Source organism: Cervus canadensis, chromosome 2, assembly GCF_019320065.1.
Source record: "Cervus canadensis isolate Bull #8, Minnesota chromosome 2, ASM1932006v1, whole genome shotgun sequence".
Lineage (NCBI taxonomy): Eukaryota > Metazoa > Chordata > Mammalia > Artiodactyla > Cervidae > Cervus > Cervus canadensis.
Window position 1 is genome coordinate 111,165,031 of NC_057387.1, and position 23,277 is coordinate 111,188,307.

The window sequence follows — 23,277 nt, forward strand, 5'->3', positions numbered from 1 at the left end:
TGACTTTTTACTGAAAACACACAATATGTCAAGTAGAGTACTGGTCACTTTACTTGCAAGAATTCTAGGAAGAAGATATTATAAATATCATAGGTTATACATTATAAAGCTGGCTCTGAGCTGTCAAACTAACCCAAGTGTTGTAGCGTTCTGCTTCTGTTATAGCAAATATACAACAGCAATAACTTAAATCAATACAAAAATTTTTATTGCACAGTTTTGGAAGCTAGAAGTCTGAAACAGATCTTACTGGGTGAAAATTGAGGTGTGAACAGGACTGGATTCCTTCCTGGGGGCTCAAGGAGAGGGTCCTTTTTCTTGCCTTCTCCTTCTTTAGAGGCTGCTAGCATTTCTTGGGGCTTCGCTGGTGGCTCAGATGGGAAAGAATCCACCTGCAATGTGGGAGACCTGGGTTCAATCCCTGGTTTGGGAAGATCCCCTGGAGAAGGGCATGGCAACCCACTCCAGTATTCTTGCCCGGAGAATCTCATGGACAGAGGAGCCTGGCGGGCTACAGTCCTTGGGATCAAAAAGAATTGGACACGACTGAGGACTAAACACAGCACAGCATTTCTTCGCTCAGGGCCTCTTCCTCCACCATCAAAGGCAGCCACCCAGGATCTCTCTGACCTTGTTTCCATTTTCATGTCTCACTCTCTGATTCTGATCTCTGCCCTGCCTCTTCCACTTTTCAGTACTCTTGTGAATAAACTGGGCCCATCTGGAAAATCCTAAGAACTTCCCAGATGGCTCAGTTGTAAAGAATCTGCTTGTCAGTGCAAGAGATGCAAGAGACTCGGGTTTGACCTCTGGGTCTGCAATATCCCCTGGAGAAGGAAATGCCAACTCACTCCAGCGTTTTTGCCTGGAAAATTCCATGGACAGAGGGGCCTGGTGGGCTACAGTCCATGGGGTCCCATAGTGTCAGACATGACTGAGCAACTGAGCACAGATAATCCAAAATAATCCCGTCTGCTGTTTAGCAAACTTAGTCCCATCTGCAAACTCAACTCCCCTCTGCCATGTAATGCAACATAACCACAGGTTCCAGGCATGGGGACGTGGCCACATTTGGGGGTCCACCCTTCTATCTGAATCAAGGTGCAGAGCTAACAAGTAGCAGAGTTTGCATGCAGATAACATAACTCACAGCCATAATTGTCACATTCTCCCGCCTCTCTTCTGATTACCCTGCTGCTTCTTTTGCCCCTGGAATGATTTCTTGGGACACTTCAAGCCTGCATCCCAAACCTCTTCATTCTTCAAAGCTCAGTGTGACTTTCATCTCCGCCGGGAAGCATTTCCTGAGTAAAGTTCTCCAAGGGAGCATCAAAGCCCTGGTCAAACTCCCATCTGTAATCTTCCCTTCCAAGTGTTTGCAGAGTCTGGAAGAACTGGAACCCAGCCTTATGCAGCCCACTTCATCTTCCACCATCTACCCATCTGGTTTGAAATCTTAAGACTGAAAAGAACTCTTCTACAGAAAAGCTTCTCACATGTGCCGGAAATAACCAATGACCTGTCACCCGCATCTTCCATTTGCCTCCTGGAAGACCTCTGCTTCCGTCAAGCATCCTCACGGTCAGGGACTGTTGCCACCTCCACACCGTGAGCGTCCTCTCCTGCACACACACGCTTCCCAATGGGCTTCTTATGGAGCAGCAGTTCCTTTGGTGTGGTCTCACCAGACCTCCACCTAGACACCATATTTCCATAAACTCATGTGAAATCAAACAAGCTTTTCAATGGATATTTAACAGTGTTTACTCACATTTGACTGTGTGCCTGTGAAGTCACTTCAGTCATGTCGGACTCTTTGTGACCCCATGGGCCATAGCCCACCCAGTTCCTCTGTCCATGGGATTTTCCAGGCAAGAATACTGGAGTGGGTTGCCATGCCCTCCTCCAGGGAATCTTCCTGACCCAGGGATCAAACCCACATATCTTAAATCTCCTGCATCGGCAGGCAGGTTCTTAACCACTAGCACTATCTGGGAAACTTATGTTTAACTGATATTAACACTTACTAGAGTCATTCAGATACTTGCAACATGCTATTGTGCTTACTAAGTCAATTCAGTCATGTCCAACTCTTTGCAACTACAACCCACCAGGCTTCCCTCTCCTTGGGATTCTCCAGGCAAGAATACTGGAGTGGGTTGCCATGCCCTCCTCCAGGGGATCTTCCTGACCCAGGGATCTAACCAGTGTCTCTGACATCTCCTATATTGGCAGGCGGGTTCTTTACCACTAGCACCAGCTGGGAAGTCCCTACTATTAAGCTATTATTTCTTTACCCTATATTGGAAGGTAGTTCATTTCCAGGGTTTGGGTGAGCAGATCCAAACAGAAGTATTCACATTTATGCCTATTTTGGGAGAAGGCAATGGCAACCCACTCCAGTACTCTTGCCTGGAAAATCCCGTGGACGGAAGAGCCTGGTAGGCTGCAGTCCCTGGGGTCACTAGGAGCTGGACACGACTGAGCGACTTCACTTTCACTTTTCACTTTCATGCGTTGGAGAAGGAAATGGCAACCCACTCCAGTATTCTTGTCTGGAGAATCCCAGGGATGGGGGAGCCTGGTGGGCTGCCGTCTATGGGGTTGCACAGAGTCGGACACGACTGAAGCGACTTAGCAGCAGCAGCAAGTGCACTTTTACACCTATGGCTGATTCATGTTGATATTTGGCAGAAACCAACAAAATTATGTAAAGCAATTATCCTTCAATTAAAAAATAAATAAATTTTTTACAAAATGGATTTTTACAGACTCAGTGTAGTTCAGTTCAGTCGTTCAGTCATGTCTGACTCTTTGCGACCCCATGAACTGCAGTATGCCAGGCCTCCCTGTCCATCACCAACTCCCAGAGCTCACCCAAACTCACGTCCATTGTGTCGGTGATGCCAACCATCTCATCCTCTGTCATCCCCTTCTCCTCCTGCCTTCAATCTTTCCCAGCATCAGGGTCTTTTCAAATGAGTCAGCTCTTCCCATCAGGTGGCCAAAATATTGGAATTTCAGCTTCAACATCAGTCCTTCCAATGAACACCCAGGACTGATCTCCTTTAGGATGGACTGGCTGGATCTCCTTGCAGTCCAAGGGACTCTCAAGAGTCTTCTCCAACACCACAGTTCAAAAGCATCAATGCTTCGGCACTCAGCTTTCTTCACAGTCCAACTCTCACATCCATACATGACTACTAGAAAAACCATAGCCTTGACTAGACGGACCTTTGTTGACAAAGTAATGTCTCTGCTTTTTAATTTACAGACTCAGCCCCCTTCAATCAACTTCTCATCAGTCCCCCTCCCAGTGCATTGCAGGCGGATTCTTTACCAACTGAGCTATCAGGGAAGCCCTTCATGCTATCCATAAATGCGAGAATAGTGAGCTCTGTGTTTCTGTTCATGGCCCTGATAAAATTGCTGAACAGTCTAGAATTAGAGAGAGCTCTACAACACCAAGACCAAAAACCTTTGGGTGACTGAGTCAACAATCCCTTTGGAGACCGATAACCAGCTAGTAATTCGTCTCAGCATCCCAGGCTCGACCTCATATTTCTCCAGCATGTCCACGAGGAGATCTTAAAAAGCTGGTCAAATGCCTTGATGAGGAAGAGATGATTCACTGTGGTGACCGCGTTTCCCAGCTACACTCTGGTGAAAGAGAGAACTGACAGCTGGGCAGTGGCAGCGGTACTGCTAGTCGTTACTTTCCCCAGATCTTCTGTGAACAAAATGCAGTGTAGGAATGTTTTCAAACCAGTCACCCTACATAAAATGACAAACATCTTCTTTAACACCGTGTGAGCGATAGAATCAAAGAAGAGGGTCATGGAGACAGGTCTCCCTCTGATGCCTTTGGACACGTCAGTGTTCCAATGAGATGAACACAGGGTCTGCTCTGCCTGTCTCTCAGGGCTATAGCAAGTAACAGTTTAGCTGAGATGATGAACTTATGCTTTGAAAGCCACAGCAATGTGCATTTAATGTGATCTTGGGGGTGGTGGTTTAGTCTCTAAGTTGTATCCGACTCTGTGACCCCATGGACTGTAGCCTGCCAAGCTTCTCTATCCAAGGATTTCCCAGGCAAGAATACTGGAGTGGGTTGCCATTTCCTCCTCCGGGGGATCTTCCTGACCCAGGTGTTGAATCTGCATCTCCTGAATTGCAGGCAGTCTCCTGAATGGCAGGCAGATTCATTACCTTCTGAGCCAGCAGGGAAGCCCAGCGTGATCTTGACATCATCCAAGGTCACCTTTCATGGCCCTACCTAGATATCGTCAAGCAGCTCAGGAATGCCTACATATGGGTACAAACCTCAGGGGAGTTGTAGCAGCAAGAGGTTCCTTAAAAATGCACCTTCTATGTAGGGACAGTTTGGGATTGAAGAGCCACTCATATAATTAAAAATAAAATATATGAATTGTTCTTAAGTTCCAAACTACTCATACCTAGTAGGTGCATTTTGGGGCTTCCCTGGCGGAAGGGTATTATAGAATCCACCTGCCAGTCCAGCAGACACAAGAGACGTGAGTTCAATCCCTGGGTCAGGAAGATCCCCTGGAGTAGGGAATGGCAACCTACTCCAGTATTATTGCCTGGGAAATCCCATGGACAGAGGAACCTGGCGGGCTACAGTCCACAGATAGTGGAACACGACTGAGCGATGGAGCACAGCAGAGCACAGGTGCATTTTTAAGGAACTTATTGAAACTGGAACTACTGCATACAGAATAGATAAACATGGACCTACTGCATTCTCTATAAGCACAGAGAACTATACTCAGTACTCTGCAATAACCTAGATGGAAAAGAATCTGCAAAAAGAATAAATATATAAAATACTATATGCATAACTGAATCACTTTGCTGTATACTTGAAACTAACCCAACGTAGTAGATTAACTATGTGTACTTAGACTCTCAGTTGTGTCCATCTCTTTGCAACTCCATAGTCTGCCAGACTCCTTTGTCCATGGGGATTCTCCAGGCAAGAATACTGGAGTGGGTTGCCATGCTCTCCTCCCGGGGATCTTCCCAACCCAGGGACTGAACCCAGGTCTACCGCATTGCCGACGGATCCTTTATACTTCAATTCATTTAGTTGGAAACTTTAATAGTACTAATACCAAGAGAAAGGCAATCCTGCTTTGTTTTAATAGAACACGTTTCATATGAAAGTGCTTCATTTTTATCATGTGGCATCTTGGGATGACTTGTCCAAAGAGAAGAGTTGACCAACCACATTGGAAGGATACCTTTCAGGCACATGTGGTCACACCTGCTACTTGTGAGTGCAAAGTCACTTCAGTCATGTCTGACTCTTTGTGACCCCATGGACTGTAGCCCGCCAGGCTCCTCTGTCCATGGGATTCTCTAGGCAAGAATACTGCAGTGGGTTGCCATGTCCTCTTCCAGGGGATCTTCCTGACCCAGGAATCAAACCCATGTCTTTTACATCTCCTGTATTGGCAGGCAGTTCTTCACCACGCACACCACTTGGGAAGCCCGCACCTGCTAGCTGGTGCCATGCAATAACCCGAGAGATGACCAACAGGAGGGATGAGGATGCGTTTTCTCCAACTCTCATTCAAACACACAGAGCAGCAACTGGGAAGTGTGCGAGGAAACAAATGCAACAGACAAAAGACCAGCCCACCTCGTTCATCAAGTGTGTGACCTTGACCCGGCCCCACTCCAAGTCTCAGAACTTAATTTCCTCATCTGTAAAGTGTGGTCACCTTCTCCACCTTTGTATCTCCTTTGCAGAACTATTCTGAGGGTTAAGTGCAATGATGTATATGACACTGCCCGCTTCAAAGCCAGGCTGGACCACAGGACTGTCCGTGACTAACACAGCAACAGATGTTTACCTTGAGATGAATCATGGCTAATTCACACAAGACTAGCTGCCATGGGTGACTGAACTTTGCCTTTGATCTCAAACTTAACATTCATTATGATGCCAGAGCTTTCAGTCAGTACACCACAATCCTCAGCAAACCCACTTTGGGTGAAAATAAAAGCTTATATAATGTATGAGCACTTCCGAATAAACTGAACTTGTCTGCCTTTGCGATAACAAAAGCCCAAACTTAAGAAGTCTCTTAAAAGTGGGGGATGGTAAGACCGTTCACTCTTAACTGAGATATAAAATAACAGAAATGCAAATGCGGTTTTAACGGTAATGTTTACAATACCATGTTTAGTTTTTAATGTTTTTTTTTAATTGGGGCATAGTTGATGTACAATATTGTGTTAGTTTTAGGTGTAAAGCAATTGAATCAGTTTTACAGGCTTCCCAAGGGGCGCAGTGGTAAAGAATTTGCCTGCCAGTGCAGGGGACACAGGGATGCAGGTTCGATCCCTAGGTCAAGAAGATCCCCTTAAGTAGGAAATGGAAACACACTCCAGTATTCTTGCCTAGAAAATTCCATGGACAGAAGAGTCTGTCAGGCTACAGTCGATGGGGTCGCACAGAGTTGGACACGACTGAGCACGCACACACTCTTTTTAAGATTCTTTATCCATATAGGCCATTACAGAGTGTTAAGTAAAGTTCCCTGTGCTATGCGTGTGTGCATTCTAATCTCTTCAGTTGTGTTCAACTCTCTGCAGTCCTATGAACTGTATCTCTCTCCTCTGTCCATGGAATTTTCTAGGCAAGAATACTGCAGTGGGTTGCCATTCCCTTCTCCAGGGGATCTTTCCTGACCCAGGAGTCAGGAATGTCCTGCATTAGCAGGCACATTCTTTACCATGGTGCTCCCTGGGAAACTCCGATTATGAGGGGCCACACGAATAGCATCACAGACTCAGTGGACACGAGTTTGAGCAAACTCCAGGAGATAGTGAAGGATAGGGAAGCTTGGCATGCTGCAGTCCATGGGGTCACAAATAGTCAGACACGACTTAAAGACTGAACGACAACAGCATGTATAATACCTTTTGATAATAAAGAAAAGAGTGTTCTGTAGCAGAATGAAAGTGAAAGTCACTCAGGCATGTCCTTCTTTGTGACCCCATGGACTATAGAGTCCTTGGAATTCTCCAGGCCAGAATACTGGAGTGGGCAGCCTTTCCCTTCTCCAGGGGATCTTCCCAACCCAGGGATCGAACCAGGGTCTCCTACACTGCAGGCAGATTCTTTACCAATGGAGCTATCAGGGAAGCCCTGTAGTAGAATAGTTAAAACTAAAGATTTAAAACAAAAAATATGTATTGAACTGTGCACATACATTAGGAATCTTCCACAGACGTTAGCTCAGTGAACCACTTTTGCAGGCGAGAAAACTGAAGCTTAGAGTGGTTAGGAAGCTTCCTCTGCCTACACAGATGTTCTGGGCCCAAGCAGAGATTCAAGTCCAGTCTGTTCCACTCCACAGTGTGTGCCTTTTTTGTCTGACTGCAGACTCTTTCCAGTAAAACAAGCTGCTTCCAAGTTCTTAGTTCACCTCCTGCCACTTTCTTCCCAATTATCTGAGAAAAGATACACAGGATGCTCAATATGTTTACATACTGAGGTCCAAGGAAGTCATTCTGGCTTATACATGAGATAACTTGAATTTTATGCTGACCAAAGGAGCCTATCAAACATACATTCTGCATCTTCTTTAATTATTTTTTTTTAAAGGGGCACATTGATCAGAAGTGAAAGAGTAAATGCCTCCTATCATGGGACACTGATGCTGGTCCTCCTTCAATGCTAAGAGTTCCTCCCCAGGTGCCAAGGCTGTGTACATGGAACATGTACGTGCTGAGTCACCATGTACCTGCTAATCTGGTCTTGTTTTGCAACCTTAAAGAAACACATCCACAACTTCTTTAGCTTTTTTCCCTTTATTTTCACGTTCTTTTCCATTCTAGTATATCACAGGACATTGAATATAGTCTCTGTGCTATACAGTAGGACCTTGTTGTTTATCCATTTTATATAAAATAGTTTGCATCTGCTAATCCCAAACTCCCAATCAATCCCTCCCCTGTACCTCCCCAGCTTGGCAACTGCAGGTCTGTTCCCTAAGTCTGTGAGCCTGTTTCTGTTTTGTGTATAAGTTCATTTGTGTCATATTTTGGGCCCCACATAAATAAGTGACATCATACGATATTTGTCTTTCTCTGTCTGACTTACCTCACTTAGTATGATCATCTCTAGGTCAGTCCATGTTGCTGCAAATGGCATTATTTTGTTCTTTTTTATGGCTGAGTAATATTCCATTGTGTATGTACATACACAATGTACATATGTGTATATATGTATATATATATGTATATATATATCACGTCTTCTTTACCCACCTGCTGTTGATGGACATCTAGGTTGTTACTAGATCTTGTTTAATGTTCTTTGTTCTGACAAGATATAAAACTGTGCTGAAAGCCCTGCTTCTCCAGAGAAGTTCCTCAGAATAATCAGAGAGGCTGGCTTCTGAACTATAGTCCTTGGCTTGTCTCAAATAAAACGCTGTTCAATTCCCATTATAGATTATTTCTTGATGATTTTCATCAACATTCTGGAACTGCCTTCCTGAGCTCACACCACTGGTACTTCCCTTTCTGGTCAAGGGAAATCGGGCACAAAACATGCTGGAGATGAGGGTCTGAGTCAAACAGGCTTTGAATTAGGGAGGATGGGACATGGCTGGAGGACGCCAGGACCCCCATGACTTGTGTCCAAGTGGGAGCAACCATTCAGGTGAACCCAAGTGGATGAGGATACTGAGAAACAGCCATCAGATTGGTCCACATGTGAATCAGGAGAATCTGGAGTTTCCATATACCTGGCTGAGGTCATCTGCACACAGGGACTGGAGCGGAGGATCCAAGACCCAGCACCCCCAGAGGGAGCAGAAGTCAATCAGGAGTCAAGACTGCAGCCAAGACTGGGGTGGATCCTGAGCCTCAAAGATAAAACACTGTTTGCTGCAAACTGAGTGAAGAGGAGTGTGGCTGAAGGCCACATGATGCTCTGCCGTGCAGAGGCGCATAGGCACCATGTAGACACTGTAACCCTTTTTTGTGTTTTGCTTTAACCCAGCAGCATGAGGAGCACAGAACGGCGCAAGGAGCAGCATTATTTCCTACTCTCAGGATGCATCATTGTTATAAGACTGGAGATCTTAGTTCTTCCTAGGGTACTGACCTCTCTAACCGGGAATATTCCAGAGTCGTGGTAACACACACAAAAAATGCAGTCAGGCCAACAGGGACACTAGTGGGAAATTGCATATCCTTCTTCACATCACTGTTCTTAGAGTCATGAATATTAACTTCAGAAGAAACAGCACCATCTCTTAGTCACTGGCTAAGAGAATTTAACATAGCCTATAGGCCAACCATTTAACAGCACAAGCCAACAGTTCTGATTTTCACTGCTGCTCATTTTGAGTCCCTGACTCTCAGACCATGGTCTGGGAGCCAGTGTAGAGCCTCGTCTCTTGCCATTTCTCCCGTCTGGTCACCACAAAAGGAGTAAATGTGAGAAGGTGGCGCCTAACACCTTCTAACCACCAGCTGCTGGTGGTTACCTCCCTCCCTGTTAGGATGACTCTGTGCAAGGTAGATAAGATAAAGGCTCAGAGCTCTGCCTTTAGGGAGTTTTCCCTTCTCTGCTGAAGACCCTGAGTAGGGGCTTAACTCAGCATCAGTCCACTGTCACGTGGCCCTGACTCTTCTTGCAGAAACATCTGCACATCTTGTTCCATTTTTCTTCTCCATGAACTGTTAACCGACGTGGGCTGAAGAGGTGGTGGTGCTGTGACAGAAGTAGGAATGAGAGCTACTTGCTCAGGCCAGGTTCTGGGGTCTGTGGGCCCTGCTCACACTGACCTGGATCTTCCACCAAATGATGGAGTGATGCTGAGTACACCTGACTAGGTGGGCGGCTGGTGAGTCGGGTTCCATCTGGTTCATGATTGGGAAACTAGGTGGCACCATCACGCTGCACTTACTGCTATGACAGGAGCTATTTCCAAAGGAGAGTCTTTACATTGTCAAGAGCGCATGGACAGCTCCAAACTCCATGAGAACTCTGCGGTGATTCCATCCACTGGGGGGCTCATCCTGGCTCCTCACAACTCCCTCATGTCCAAGGACAATTTGGGGAAGACTGACTGTTTAATCACAGCTGGTTCCCGTATGCTGGTTCCCTGTGTCTGTCTTATGATAAACTCAAAAGCCTTCAAACAAAATAAGCGAATAGCAGTAAAAATAAATTTAGAAGGTCCAAGGCCTGAAGTTCACAAAGTTTAATTTTGAAAGAAATGAGAAGCATAAGTAAACAACCTAAGAAGTTTTCACATTCGAAAAGGAAAAATGAAGCCGCATAAACTGAGGTCCTGAACACCCAAGAAGCTATTAAAGAGGATTAAAAGATGACACAAAGTTTTAAAATGATTCAAGAGGAAGAAAGTAAAAAACAATAGAAAGACAAATGACTAGGGAATAAAGTTGAAAAGGACAGAAAGACAGTGTTGAAATAAGATGGCAGTTTGAATTCCAATGCTTCACTTGACAAAGGTGAAACGACCCTTCAAGTGGTCTTCATGGACCCCCTGCCTCTATTTGGAGGGGAGACCAGGCAAGGCCATCAAATTGGCATCCAAACAAATATGTGGCTCCCTGCCTTATTCAAGCAAGGATTTCGGAGCTGGACGCCTTGGTGGCTGAGGCCATTTTGCCCTCAGTAGGACGTTGGCACATGGCCACGGGTGTCCCAAGAGATGTCCTAACAGCCTGCACTGCCAAGAGGCCAACATCCACACATTCACTCTCCATTCCAGGCAGATGCATTGAGTAAGAGGTCCTGTGGGTCGTCAGGGACGCACACATAAACTAATCCAGACTCTGGCTGCTGAAGACTCATGGAATACTTAGGAACAAAAGTTATCCACAAAAATTACTGAGACCCAAATGTCTGTTTCCTTTGCCCAGTGACCTTCAGTTTTGATCTTTTCCCGTCTGCATGGTATGACTTTGCCTTGGGTCCACAACCAAATTTGAATTAATGTCCCTTTTTGGTGGCTCAGACAGTAAAGAATCTGCCTGCAATGCAGGAGATCAGGGTTCGATCCTTGGGTCGGGAAGACCCCCTAGAGAAGGGAATGGCTACCCACTCTAGTGTTCTTGCCTGGGAAATCCCATGGTGGGATCCAATAATCCTGGTGGGCTACAGGCCATGGGGTCACAAAGAGTCAGACACGACTGAGCAACTAACACTAACCAACATTCAAATGTCTGGGACTCATAGGAGACAATATATTACAGATAGAGCGTTTCACTGAGAAATTCAGACACCGCTCACCAGGTCTCCAGCAGGACCCAGCCACTGGGTGCATCCTTATGGCCACAGGTCAGGGGCAACAAACCAGCACCTGAGATGGAGATTCAGGTGCAGAAAGGTTATTTATTGGGACATGTCTTGGGGACCAACTCTGCCATCTCTGAGAATGGTCACACTTCTTGTGATGGAGGAGACGGCAATGAAGACAGTGATAAGGAGGTGGGCCGATGACAGCAAGCGAATGGGAGGCAGGAGTTTTCATGGGGCCGGGGTGGGGGTGTGGGGCAGTAACGGCTCTAGGAGGTGATGATGGAAGCAAGATGGCACACCCACCCTCCGGCACCAGCACTGATGGGGTTCAAAGCAAAACCCTTGAAAGGGCGGAGGCAGACAGCATTCCCCGGAGCGGGAAGCTAGTTTTCAAGCAAGGCAAATAGGAGGGGAAAAAAATCACTCCGAAAAATTTCTTGATGATATAAGGGGAGTTTCCTGATGGTAGCAGTGATTCAGAAGGCTCAGGGGCAAGGTTTGGGAAGCAGGGAAGAAGCAGAGGGTGAAGAATCTTAATTAGATGATGTAAAGAGCGTGTGGGAGGTGACTGCGGGCTGTGCTGAATGATAAAGCACTCTCATGTACCAGCCAGTGCAGAGCTTCTGCAGAAGGGCTTCTGGGTGGCTTATGAAACTTACAAGCAGCCTAAGTCAATACTCCTCACCCTGCATGTTTCAACCAAATAAGGCACTCTTCCAGACCCTACCAGAAGGAAAAGAAACCAAAACTCTGGGGGTCAGAATCGAGAAACAGAAGATGAACAAGGCACCAGTGGCCACTTCTCCCGTGCCCTGCCTGAAGGAAAGAGGGAGATGAGCAGCTGGCCTGGGCATCCGGCCAGGAGCGGGCAAGGCCGGGACCTGGTGCCACGTGATGCTATAGCAGTACTGCTGTTGTGCACCCATTTGCAGAGGCCTCTCTTTATTCCTGTGCAGGCCACTTAGAGCTAGGGTCGGCCACCTGCTTCTTGCGCCCAAGGCTGACCTGAGAAGCTGAGAAACCTGAGGCCTCCGTTCACGATCGCTGAGATTTCCCAGGCTACAGAGCCTCGGTAAGCCACCTCTCACTTTCAGCAGGGGATACCCATGATGTCTGTGCCACCGCCTGGCATCCCTGGGCCAGTCACGCTTAAGCCCCCGACTGCCTGAGTGAGTGAGTAAGTGAAAGTCGCTCAGTCGTGTCCCACTCTTTGCAACCCCATGGAATATACAGTCCATGTAATTCTCTAGGCCAGAATACTGGAGTGGGCAGCCTTTCCCTTCTCCAGGGGATCTTCCCAACCCTGGGATCAAAGCCAGGTCTCCCGCATTACAGGCGGATTCTTTACCAGCTGAGCCACAAGGGAAGCCCCAAAAAAATGTAAGTCACGTAGGACTCTTTATGACCCCATGGGCTATACAGTCTGGAATTCTCCAGGCCAGAGTACTGGAGGCAGTAGCCATTCCCTTCTCCAGGGGAACTTCCTAACCCAGGGATCAAACCCAGGTATCCTGACTGCATAGGGGCTGTCAAAGCTCACTTCTGTTGATTAACAGCTGACCTGGGGATTTCGCCCTTTGCTGTGGTTCCTTGAGTAAGACATGACTTCTGACATTGTCGGGTGGAGGGTCAGGATTCAGGGCAATTGTCAGAGAAGGGGCCCAGGGCCTGGGCAGATGGTCAAGCTGCATCTCCCACGCCATTTTTCAACCTGGAGATAGAGATCACATTTGGAAGGCTGGTAGCAGAAAAAAAGTTTACGAGAGGGAAAAAAAAAATTAGATAGGAGTTCTCAGTCATGTCCCACTCTTTGTGACTGCATGGACTGTAGCCCACCAGGCTTCTCTGTCCATGGGATTCCGCAGGCAAGACCACTGGACTGGATTGCCGTTTCCTTCTCCAAGGATCGTCCCAACCAGCAGGTCACCTGCAGGTCACCTGCATTGCAGGTTGATTCTTTACCATCTGAGCCACCAGGGAAGTAGATATGAGTTCAGAAAAATGTAAGGTCGTGCAAACAAAAGGAAAATGGTAAGCACTTTAAAAATGTACAATATTTGTGAAAATTATTTACTAAGCAATCTTTCAAACAGAACAATAAATAGGCCAAAAGGAAAACGGACAAAGTCAAGACAGACGTTCAGGCCGTGTTGAATTCAAAGGCCAATTTCTCCACCAGCAGCTATGTGGCTCGAAACTTCTCTGAGCCTCCACTGCCCTGCCTACAAAATAAGAATTGCTAACAGACACCTTTCCAACCTCACTGTTCCCCTTGACATAAGCCCAACTGTTCATAACGACAGAAAGTGGGAGGAGATTGTCCAGCTGTGCTGAGATACAATTGTGCCCTTCACCTGCTGATAGCTTTTAGTCAATGTCCCTCTGACTTCAAGGTATTAAACACAACGCTTTTGCATGACAAGCAAGGCACTTGAAGACCTGTGGGCTGGCTTTCATTCCAGCCTCATCTCTATCATCTCAGGAAGGTCCAGCAGTAACAAAATTCACATCCCCTGAACACTTGCTTCTCTCCAAAACCACCAAGCCATCGTGCTCAGGGACACCCCTCATTCTCACTTCCACTGGAACAAATATCTTGTGTTTCCTTGTCTGTACATTGGCCTCTAAATGCTGTTTAAGAGGCAGGACCAAGACTTTTCATTTTTTTCATCCCTACGGGCTTTCACAGGATCCTTTGGCAGAGGTGTCTCTGCCTTGGGCATCCCTCTGTCAAAGCTCTTGTTGTATAGCACTGCAATTTTTAAAACCAGTTTTATTGGGGTACAGTTGATTTGCAATGTTGTGTTAGTTTCAGGTGTATGGCAAAGTGGATCAGTTATACCTGTTGTTGTTTGGTGGCTAAGTTATATCTTTCTCTTTCATGACTTCACGGTCTGTAGCTCGCCAGGCTCCTCTGTCTATGGGACTTTTCAGGCAAGAATGCTGGAGTGGATTGCCATTTCCTTCTCCAGAGGATTTTCCCAACCCAGAGATTGAACCCGTGTTTCCTGCATTGCAGAGAGGTTCTTTACCACTGAGCGACCAGGGAAATCCATACATATAGCCCCTCTTTTTTAGATTCTTTTCCCATATAGCCATTACAGAGTGTTGAGTGGAGCAGAACTATACCGTAGGTCCGTATTAGTTATCTAATTTATATATAGTAGTGTGTATATGTCTGTCCCAATCTCCCAATTTATACCTCCCCTTCACTTCCCTCAGAGAAGGCAATGGCACCCCACCCCAGTACTCTTGCCTGGAAAATCCCATGGACGGAGGAGCCTGGTAGGCTACAGTCCATGGGGTCGCGAAGAGTCAGACATGACTGAGCGACTTCACTTTCACTTTTAACTTTTATGCATTGTAGAAGGAAATGGCAACCCACTCCAGTGTTCTTGCCTGGAGAATCCCAGGGATGGGGTCCCACAGAGTCGGACACGACTGAAGCGACTTAGCAGTAGCAGTTCACTTCCCTGCCCCTGTAACCGTAGGTTTGATTTCTGCGTCTGTGATTCTATTTCTGTTTTGTAGATAAGTCCATTTGCCCTGCGATTATTGTGTGCATGTCTGTCTTCCCTACTCGAGCCGACAGAGGACAACTCCACCATTTCCCCGGCTATTAACACAGAGTCCATCTGGGTGGGACACACGCAGCCCCCGGCCCGCAGCATCTGGTACCGCACATCAAAAGAGTTGTCAGGCTCACATACACCCCCAGGCAGGCCAGCATGACTGTTCTTAACGTGGTCTGGATTTTGTCACTACCAGATACGACAGTGCCCAGAAAGGGCCAAATCCCCGAGGCTGGACTGAGAAGAAGGAGTTGGTCTGAGCTTCTCTTCCAGAAGCTTCTTCCTCCAGGCACTTCATTTATGATAACATCTTGAGTATTTGGCTCACATGACAGGTCAGCCTCCTCTTTCCTTGTGACCCTGAGTGCCCAGCACATTCAGGACACCCCCTGCATTGTGTCACAGATTCTGTTTACTCTTCCTGGAAACAGCCCTGCTGGACACAATGGATCTTCAGACAACCCTGGCAACTCTCACAGTCAGACACGTATTTACCATCAGACCTGCAGACCTTGTCATTTGCCCCAATCTTCTGTTGGGGGTCATATCCAGTGAGTCTAAGGTCAGGCTGGGTTTTACTTCCAGGCCACAGCTCAGAGTTCTGCATCATCGCAGACCAGACACAGCAACAGTGAATTTCCATGCAGCACCTCTAAACCCGAGACTGCAAACTGGTGGCCCGAGGGCCAGATGTGCCTGGGGGACATTGACTAAACCTGAATGCCCATATGATGGACCTCTCCCCACGCAGTGCCACAAGCCCTTAGCAGTCCCTTCCCCAGCCTTGCTCATCTAGGAAACCTGCCAGGCCCTTGAAAGATTTGGGTCTGAGAGGCCACCCACCCCACATACTGCGTGAACTCCAAACAGACTTGGGAGCTGAGACAGGCGGCGGGTCACTGATGCATCAGGGATGCTGCTCTGGGTGCTAACACCGTTCCTCTGCACTGTCCCATTCTGTCCACTCTGAAGGGTGGGCACCCCCAGGCCCAGAAGCCTAGGAAAGCGTGAGCCTGGATGTCAGGGTGATCACAAGAGGGCCTGGACTGTAAGCCCTGGGGTGGTGGAGCTCCTCTCTGAAAGCAAAAGTTAATTTGGGGTGGAGTTGGCGTTGCAACTTCTGCCAAACAAGGGAAGCACAGAGTCCCAGCGAGACCCAGCAGACAGTGCCTGTATTTTCACAGCAGATGAGAGCAGCCGTGGTGGGGAAGACTGCTGCACCCTGCCTGCTATTTTTAGCCTCCTTTCTGCCACGCTGGCGAGGCTCTGCTGTGAAAACGGCAGGCAATGGGATCCGGGTGTGCAGACTGGCCCGCTCCCAGCAGCTGCGCGTTTCCTTAAAAGGCAGGAGAATGTCCAATTCGACGGCTACGGGGACCAGAGCGTGGACCCCAAGCGGCCGGCGAATTTCTCTAGCAGGCTCTTGAGGGACAAGGAAACTGACAAGAGCCTGCGTGTGAGCATCATTTCAGTGAAAATCAGCTTTTATTTTGAAACTCAAATAAAGGCGAGGATTTGAGTTGATATATGTTACATCAGTCATCGGAGGAAAGACTATCCCAGTGTGATTCATTTGTGGCAAGACTAGAGAGCCACTCATATAAATTCCCTTCAGACATTTACTTTACAAACCAAAGCTGTTTGGCCATTTGGTTCAAGTTTGATGCTAAACAGACCCAGACTCACTCCAACCTTTCCCAGGGTGATCCCACAGAAGGAAATGGTTTTCTGAATATATTTTAACATAGAATAAAATGAACAAAGTAAAAAAAAAGATGAACAAAGTAGAATAGAATGGAACAGAATTAGATTGTATTCTAATTTGACACCTTTACTCTAAATAGTAGAAAGCATGCACAGGTTTTTGCTTGTGGAAATGGTTAATCCTTATTTTTATCATTCCGAAGTTGTGTCTTCTCACAAGTAGCCTAAATTCCCTTGACAGGGTGGGAAATTCGACAAGCTATTATATGTAAACAAGGGTCAAGCACTCGAACATTTATTGCATCTCTTTTGCTCATGAAAGTGCAAAAAAAAAAAAAAAAGGTGGACAAATTTTCAAAGTCTTTTTTCACCTGCTGTTTTCTAAGCACTGCGATGGGTTACAAGCATTAAGGCTGGCCCTGGGATGATTAAAGGAAGCCAGAAAAATCAAGAAGGTGGGGACTTAGGCATGGGCGGGAGTGTCAGGCAAGGGCCACTGTCATCCAGATTGAGATGTAACAGAGCAGGTGCCTTGCTGATGCAGTTGAATTGACATCTTGGCTTTTCCTGGACCACAGCGAGGGACCTCTGTGAGGGGCCACAATAGACAGGAAATGTCAGTTAGCCCCATTGGTTCGAGTGCTCTTTAACAAAAACTAGAAAGATTTGCTTCTGCTGTTTGTTTTTTTCCTTTGAAAAAATATCAAGAGTTGATTTACCAGAATAAAGCTTACACCCCTGGGGGAAGGACACACCATTTATTACATGGCATATGTCACTATGTCACGGACACACACATACACAAACCTATGCACATACGCAATGGATACAGTCAGCCCCCAGCTCCCTGGCCAGAATCCCACTGACCTTCTCGCCCCGGGTCCAAATGGAGGTGGGCTCGTATGTCTAAGAGTTATCACGCCAGTGTTCAGATTAGGAAAGGCCGTGCACGCTCAGTCACTATGTCATGTCCGACTCTGCGACCCCATGGACTGTAGCCTGCCAGGCACCTTTGTCCATGGGATTTTCCAGGCAAGAATACTGGAGTGGATTGCCATTTCCTCCTCCAGGGGGTCTTTCTGACCCAGGGATCGAATCTGCATCTCCAGCGTCTCCTGCGTTGGCAGGTGGATTCTTTACCACCTGGGAAGTACCCCCCAGGAGAGGCCACCTGAACCCATTCTAAACGTCAGAGTTCCAGGGGTGTCTGCTGGGGAGCTGCTAGGAAACACACCGTCCCTCTTGAGAGAGCCGCAGAAAGAGACGGGCCTCCTGTTCCTTTAAGTATTGCCATGTCCAAATGGACCATCTTGACACCAGCGTAAAGGTAGAGCCCTCACCGAAAATAGCACAGAGTGAGAAAGCACCTGGTCCTTGATGACGTCAATCAACCATCTAACCGGCCGACCCCGCAGCCCACGCTCTGGATTTCCTGCGAGGTGGGGATGAAAAACGGTCTTTACAGGCAAAGCCAGTGTGAGACAGGGCTTCCATTCCTGGCTGCCGGGGGCACCTAATACATAGGTCAGCCTGTGTGCAAACAGTCTCGAGACCTCCCTGCCCTCATCTCAGCAGCACTCAACACAGCCGAACACGCTCTTTTCTTGAAAGACTTTCCTTCCACTCTCTCCAAGATACCCTTGTCTCCTGATTATCCTCTAACTGTTCCAGCTGCTCCTTCTCAGACTCTTTGGCGGGGTCCATCTCCTTTGCTCAACCCCTAACCTCTAAGTGTGCTGAGAAGTCTGTTCTAACCTGCTTTCCCTTCTCTGTCTACACTCACAAACTGGCGTATCTCGTCTGGACTTGTGGCTTAACGTATCATGTGCTCAGTCCCTCAGTCGTGTCCGACTCTTTGCAACCCCACAGACTGTAGTCCCCCAGGCTCCTCTGTCCACGGGACTTTTCAGGAAAGAATACTGGAGTGGGCTGCTGTATTCTCCTCCAGGGGAGTTTCCCGACTCAGGGATCAAACCTACGTCTCCTGTGTCTCCTGCATTGTTGGCAGATTACTGCTGAGTCATCCGGGAAGCCTGCACCATTTTACTTGGCTACCTTTTAAAGTTATGTCTTATACTTTGACTTTTGGTAGTTTTACTCTGATGTGTCTAGAGTGTCTAGAAAATCTGTGGCTTTCTTTGTATCATATATTCCCCCAAAGTGCCCAATCCATGTCTCTGGTCCCAGACGCTGCCCTGAACTTCAGTTGCCCTCCTGATATTGTTGACTTGAAAGTTCAACAGGCATCCCACATGAGAAAGCATGCGAGGGAATCCTTGATTTCACTGCTCATTTGTCAAAAGAAGCAAATGGCACAGCAAGAGCACCGTTTACCTCTCATTTGTTTCTCATCTCAGTAAAAGGCATCAACCATTTAACCCCCTTTCCTTAGCCCTGCGTCTGATTCGTAAGCAAGTCTTTTTGACTCTGCTTATTGACTTATTGATTCAAAGAAGTACAAGTGCACCCTCTTTTCTCCACGTCCTGGCTCTTCTCCAGAGCTGCATTCCCTAACCACCCTCTCCCCCATGTGCTCCAGCCCCACTAGCCGTCTTTCTCTTTCTCCAACACGCCAGACTCAGCATGTCAGACTCAGCACAGCCCTTGACCCAGCTCTCCTCCCAACCCGGAGTCCTCCTCCTTCAGGTCTCCCCGTGCCTGGCTCCCTCTTGCCTTTGGGGTTTAACTTATAAATCAACTCCTCAGAAAGACTTGCCTTAACCACCCAAAAGCTCATCAGGCGCCCTCCGCCTGCGGGGGCGTCCTCATTCATTGTGAGATCTGCCAGTCTCCCCTGCCACAGAAGATCCATGCAAGTGGGGTATGTGTATTTTTCACCCGGTTTCCAATGCCTCGTACAATACCTGGCCTGTTAGGTGCTCAACAAACATTTGTGAAACATGTGATTGAATGATGGAATGTGTACCAGTCTAGGTTCTAGGTGGCGATAGAAACTTCTCTGGTTAACACCTGCAGAAAATTATTTTCTTGGGAGGATGCTGAGTAGCTGATAGACACAAAGGGAAGACTGGAAAACCAGGTCTGGTTCCCAAAATGGACAGGACCCAGGGAGCTAAGCAACTAAAGGCACAGCCAAAATTCACACCAGAGGCAGGTTGCGGGCACCACGCCTCTCTCTGGAGCTTCAGACCGCTGGACACAGGCCGGTCCTTTACCGAAGTGGGTTGCCAGTCCCTGTCTGCTGGGCATACAGTGGGCTTGTGGTAGGAGCTCAGATTATCTGCTGAGTCAGTGAATCGCCTCCTCTCTCCCCATTGGAGTAACCAGATGTGCAGTGTCTGTCTTTGTCCTCTCCAGACAGCGCTCTCTCAGCAGCTGGGTTTTATGTCCGCACCTCCGTTCCTTGGATTCACGTCCAAACGGGCAGGTAGCTGTGTTGTTTACGCCACCCTCCGCAGCCCATCTCTGAGCGCACAGGCAGCGACACGGTGTTTGCAGGCACACTGACCTCTCTCTGCTTCCACGACTCCTGGGATCTCGGGCTGAGAACTGTTTCTAACAGTGTGGGCAGGCAGCCTGGAACAGCTGGGCCTTAACAACCCCCTCCCCACCCCACAGGAGCCCCGCAGAAAGGGAGGGGCGCCAGGAGATAAGCACCAGCTCCCCTTCTCCATCATCTTCTCCCCACCTCCTGCCCGGACCCCAGCGGGCTGCAGCCCTACCATCCACCCCCACTGCAACCACAGCAGTGACCTGCTCAGATTGACACACTTTTGTTCAACTTTTCTGTCTTGCTTCTCGAGGCCCCCATCCGTGTTTCTCACCTACCTTCCCATATAAGCGACTTGCAGCCAAAACTTAGGGTCTGCTTTTAGACAAACCCACACCAGGACTATTCCACAAATGACCTGACAAGTCCTTAAGCCAGAGTTGCCATCCAGCTCAGCTTCTCTAATTTGAATCTTTAAACAGAGGTTTTTTTTTTTTTTTTTCCTCAGGGATATAGAGGTTCCCCAACTTTTCGGCCTTGTTTCTAACATCTAATTTCTGTTTCTAACATCTCCTGGAAAATCCATGTGGACGCTGGAACTTTAGAATTCCTCTGGAATTCAAACATACTTGGCTGGTTCGCCCTGCAGCTACCCAAATCCTTTCCACTAGATGACTTTTTGTACCAGTGGCCTGAAGGTTTTCACAGACACCTCTGACTTCAGGCAGGAAAATCCTATCTATTTTCCAGGTTGAGTCTTACTTGGCCAGGGTCCCCCTTATGCACAGAGGCCCTTTCTTCTTTGTTTGTTTCCTATTACCAGCTACCGAGTGTCTCTGGGCTGTCATGATTGGGTTTTTAAATATTCTTTCTCCAGTGTTTCACTCTTGGGCAATTGCATGCCCACCCTATGGGTTTCAGAGTCAGGAATAGCATGGAAAAGGATCTCTGAACTGGTTTCAGGCTGGGCTGCAGGATCTCTGAAGGATGGTCCAAATCTGAAGCTGGGATTGCAAACAAACAGGAAGGCACCCCCCCACCTCCCCGGGAATCTGATGACGTGAAGGACAGTGCTTCAGCTTCAGGGGGAGGCAGAAGGCACAGGCAGCATTAAAGACCAGAGGCCTGAACTTAAACTGGAGCAGGCGTGGACCCCTGGACACCCCTGGACCTGGGCCCCGTGCCTCAGCACCATCGGCAGCACCCATCTCCTCCGGAAGCCATGCCCGGACGGCTGGACCCAGAGAACCTGACACCTGACAGACAGCCAGGTCCAGCTGGGAATCTGACAACAAGGGAAATTTGGCAGCGAAATCTGAACCATTCCCTGAAACTGAATCACTGGAGGGGAGAATTTCACATTGATCTTGAGGGTTCGGGGTCTTGGCTTCCTACAGAAAGACTGGCACCCAGTCATACTCTTTGTGATTTTTTTTTAAACTACATAGACAGTTCTAAAGGTGGTGGGGGAGGCACGTATATTCACAAATGCAGTCAAGTTGATGAAATGATTGAAATGTGCTAATAGTACCATCCAAACAGATGTCCCCATGACCTGGCCCCAGAGAACCAGGAACAAGCCCAGAATGTCCAGCTTCTCTGAGTCCTTCTTGAGCCAGAGCAGCTCTGGATAATGGAAAAAAGTGATGGGCAAACTGTCGTTAAAGGAAAAGGGAAGGATAGAGAGAATTTCTTTCCAATGAGAGTTACAGAAGGTCTTGAAAAGTGTGCTGAGAAGGGCAAGCTTTGTGCTGGAAGAAGATAATGGAGTCAGAACTTGGACCAACTTCCTGCCAAAGAGCCCCTGGAGAATGAGAGTGAAGATACTCAGGGAATCAGCACATCTTTGGAACTCGGGGAGAGCTTCTGGGTCACAAAGACTTTCTCAGATGCAGCCTCCGTTAGGTCATAGCTGGGTGACCTGGACCACTCTGACCTTCTGTTTCATCATCTGGACAGCTAGGGTAATGACCGCTACCAAACAACATGGCCTGAGATAATGTGTGTGAAGCCTGACACATAACTGCTACTGGACAGAAGTGAATTGTGTTCATTAAGACTATACTATCTTCTAGAACAGCCCTAAACCTCAGCACATTACCCCAGTGGAAGTTTACTTCTTGCTCACAAAATTCTAAGTAGGTGCTCTTTCCTGGCAAGCCACCTCCATCCAGACAGCCAGGCTGGAGGTTGTCTGCAGCTGCCCCAGAAAGCTTTAGGTGATGCTCAAATCAGGGGCATGCCACAGCTCAGGGGTGAGGATGTGGAGTCCATGGTACAGTCTGGCAAAGAACGGTTTTCAGAAAGAGGTCCACAGCTGTCTCCGGGCAGAAGTCCTGCAGCTGGGACCACACTTTGCTGAACCAAAGTTAGGACGGATGATCTAACAGGGGGGCTGGTTGTAGTTCCACGTTACTATCAATTCTTGCGTATTTTAGATCACAGTGTCCCTGGAGTCTCCCCTTCATCGTCTCTGCGGTTGCTCTTGTCCTTGTCACCACTGCCTCTCATGTGAATTTCTGCCGCAGCCTCACCACGATGTCACCGCCCCACCACTGGTGTCAGCCCCTCATTGCTCTCATGTCTCGTCCACACGCGGCAACTGGTGGATCCTGCAGCGGTCAAGGACCGTGCTGTCAGTCCCTGGATGGAGCTGCTGAACAATGGCTCCATGTCACTAGTCGGGTGATCTGGGCTCCCCAGGGTCCCCCAGGCCCCTTCCTCTCATGCAACACAGCCCAGCTCACGGCATTCTCCTCCATCTGATGAACACCCTTTGCTCTCGGGGCCCTGCCTGCCCCAAACTCTCTCCTCAGTTACCCCCTTGGCTGCCTCCCTCACCATCTTCAGGTGTTTTTCTGTCTCGTTCTCAATGAAGCCCATGGTGTTCCCACTCCTGGAACACGGCAGCCACCCCAGCACAGCACCGCCTGCCTGCTGCCCCCCAGCTTGGGCACGTCCTGCAAAAACAAGTGCACCTTGGCTTCTTTTTAAAAAAAATTCATCGGAATATAAAGTAAAAGTGAAGTTGCTCAGTCACGTCCGACTCTTTGTAAGCCCATGGACTATAGCCTACCAGGCTCCTCCGTCTATGGGATTTTCCAGGCAAGAATATTGGAGTGGGTTGCCATTTCCTTCTCCAAGAGATCTTCCCAACCCAGGGATTGAACCCGGCTCTCCCGCATTTGCGTTGGTTTCTGCTGTACAGTAAAGCGAATCAGTTACACATACAT